Source organism: Pongo abelii, chromosome 21, assembly GCF_028885655.2.
Source record: "Pongo abelii isolate AG06213 chromosome 21, NHGRI_mPonAbe1-v2.0_pri, whole genome shotgun sequence".
Classification (NCBI taxonomy): Eukaryota; Metazoa; Chordata; class Mammalia; order Primates; family Hominidae; genus Pongo; species Pongo abelii.
The window spans coordinates 34,879,159-34,882,424 of NC_072006.2; the positions used below are offsets into that span (position 1 = coordinate 34,879,159).

At 37.7% G+C, this 3,266-nt stretch overlaps 1 non-coding gene across 1 annotated transcript; it reads left to right on the forward strand.

Annotated features, from left to right (window-relative positions):
- Nucleotides 1–901: 901 nt before the first annotated feature.
- On the forward strand, nucleotides 902–964 carry LOC112130395 (U7 small nuclear RNA). The gene has a single exon (XR_002912667.1). It is a non-coding gene; the product is annotated as a U7 small nuclear RNA (small nuclear RNA).
- The last annotated feature ends 2,302 nt before the right edge of the window (nucleotides 965–3,266 follow it).

Below are 3,266 nucleotides of genomic sequence, written 5' to 3' on the forward strand. Positions count from 1 at the left end.
CCATGTCTCTCCATCTCCAGTGCCATCTTTCACATTGACCATCCTCTTTTGTACAAATTACTGTAATAACCTCCTTACTGTAACGCATGTATTTTGTCCCCCTCTAAGTCACAGCAGCCATTTTAAAGTTAATACCTAATAAAGTCACTCCACAGTTTGAAATCCTACAATAAGTTTCTGATGCTCTTAGAATAAAATCCAAACTCCTTACTGGGACCCACAAGGTCTTGCATGACCCAGTTCCTGACAATATTGCTGATCTCACATTTTCCTTGATTTGCTGTGCTTCAGCCACTGGCCCCTTTACTGTTCCTCTTTTCTGCCTCAGGACCTTTGACCAGCCTATCCTTTCTGCATGGAAAGCCAGCTTCTTTTAATTCTTCACGTTTTATCTTAAGCATCATGTCCTCAGGAAGGCCTTGCATGAGCTCATGATATAAAGCAAGAATCAGCAAACAATGGCTCATGTTCCAAATCTGGCCCACCGCCCGTTTTTGTAAATAAAGTTTTATTGGGACACAGTCATGCCCATTCGTTTACCTATCGTCTATAGCTACTTTCCCACAACAGTGGCTGAACTATGAGTTGTGACAGAGAAGGGATGTCACACAGAGCCTAAAATATTTACTATCTGATCCTTTACAGAAGAAGTTTGCTGACCCCTAATCTAAAGCAATTATTTCCTCTTCTCAAGTTGATCTCCATTGTATCATCACCCTTATTTCTTACACAGCACTGTACAGATTGTACCACAATCTGTAATTATTTTGGTTGTTGTATGTTTGTTATCACAAAAAAACAAGAAAAAAATGACCAAAAAAAGCATTTAGAAAACAAAAATTTACCAGGAAAGAAGTTTTTCAAGGGCCTTTAGAATGATAAATCGCCAAATTAAAAATACAAGTTTTATAGCTCTTTTAGAATTTGTCTAGCAGATTTTCCAGTTTTTAATCAGAAAACCCCCATGGGAAAAAAATACAACAGATATTTCAAGGGAAAAAAATTACCAAGGGGTTAGTCTGTCCAAGGTAGAAAAAAACAGCAATTTTCTCCTATGATCATTATAAAGGCAATCACATATTTTCAGACATAGTGTATTGCATAAGTAAGAAATAAAGTTGTTTTTGTTAGGGAGTCTAACAGGAAAGGCTCCAATCTTCATTTATTTGGGGATTTAGAGCTAGACAGGTAGCGCTGGTTTTTCTCGGAGTACAAAGTGCTTTTATCATTTAATTATAGTCATGCATCCCATAAGGACATTTTGGTCAAAGACCATCCATGTATATGACAGTGATTCCATAATATTATAATGAAGCTGAAAAATTCCTATCACCAAGTGACATTGTAGCTATTCTAATATCATAGTGCAATGTATTATTCACATGTTTTGGGTGAAGCTGTTGTAAACAAACCTACTACGCTGCAGTGGTATAAAAGTCTAGCACGTACAATTATGTACATAGCCAGGTGTGGTGGCTCACACCTGTAATCCCAGCACTTTGGGAGGCCGAGGCAGGTGGATCACCAGAGGTCAGGAGCTCAAGACCAGCCTGGCCAACATGGCGAAACCCCATCTCTACTAAAAATACAAAAATTAGCTAGGGATGGTGTCTCACGCCTGTGATCCCAGCTACTCAGAAGGCTGAGGCAGGAGAATCACTTGAACCCGGGAGGTAGAGGTTGCAGTGAGCCGAGATAGCGTCACTGCACTCCAGCCCGGGCGACAAAGCGAGACTCCATCTCAAAAAACAAACAACAACAACAAAAAAACAATTATAGGCCGGGCATGATGGCTCATGCCTGTAATCCCAGCACTTTGGGAGACTGAGGCGGGCGGATCACTTGAGGTCGGGAGTTAGAGACCAGCCTGACCAACATGAAGAAACCCCATCTCTACTAAAAATACAAAATTAGCCCAGCGTAGTGGTGCATGCCTGTAATCCCAGCTACTCAGGAGGCTGAGGCAGGAGAATCGCTTGAACCCGGGAGAGAGAAGTTGCAGTGAGCCAAGATTATGCCATTGCATTCCAGCCTGGGCAACCAGAGCGAAACTCCATCTCAAAAAAAAAAAAAAAGCATGTACAGTACATAATACTTGATAATGACAGTAAACAACTTATTGATTTACACATTTACTATACTTTTTAATTGTTATTTTAGAGTGTGCTCCTTCTACTTATTAAAAAAAATAAGTTAACTGTAAAACAGCCTCAGGTAGGTTTTTCAGGAGGTATTCAGAAGAAGATATTGTTATCACAGGATATGATAGCCCCACATGTGTTATTGCCCTGAAAACCTTCCAATGGAACAAGACGTGGAGGTGGAAGGCAGTGGTATTGATGATCCTGACCTTGTGTAGGCTAAAGCTAATGTGTGTGTTTGTGTCTTAGTTTTTAACAACAATAAAAAAAAAAATTTAAGAAAAAAACATTTAAAAGTAGAAAAAGGCTTATAGAATAAGGATATAAAGAAAGAAAATATTTTTATACAGCTGTACAATGTGTTCCTATTTTAAGCTAAGTGTTATTACAAAATAATACAAAAAGTGTTTTTAAAAATTTTTTAAGTTTGTAAAACAAAACAGTTACAGTAAGCTAAAGTTAACTATTGAAGAAAGAAACAAATTTTAAAAATAAATTTAGTATAGCCTAAGTGTACAGTGTTTATAAAGTCTACAGTAATGTACAGTAATGTCCTAGACTTTCACATCCAGTCACCACTTCCTAACTCACCAAGAGTAACTTCCAGTCCTGTAAGCTCCATTCACAGTAAAGATACAAGTGTGTCTTTTTAAAAAAACAATCTTTCTACATATTTTTTCTGTATCTTTTCTATATTTATCTATGCTTAGATACAAAAATACTTACCATTGTGTTACAATTGCCTACGATATTCAGTGCAGTAACATGAGGTACAAATTTGTAACCTAGAAGAAATAGGTTACAGCATAGAGCCTAGGTGCATAGTAGGTTGTACCATCTAGAATTGTGCAAGTACATTCTATGTTTGCACAAGAATGAAATCACCTAATGACACATTTCTCAGAACATATTCCTGTTGTTAATTAACATATGACTGTATAAATGGCAAAGACTCAGTTTGGCTTCCAAAAACTGTTCCCCAGCTCTCCACCCCAGTTAGAACATAAGGGAACATTGTCCTTGAGGGAGAAATTGTGTCTGTATGGTTTACTTCTGTATTATTAGTGTCTAGTACCGGTCTGACTCACATCAGGAAAAATTGTAAAATACTTTGAAGCTGAAAAA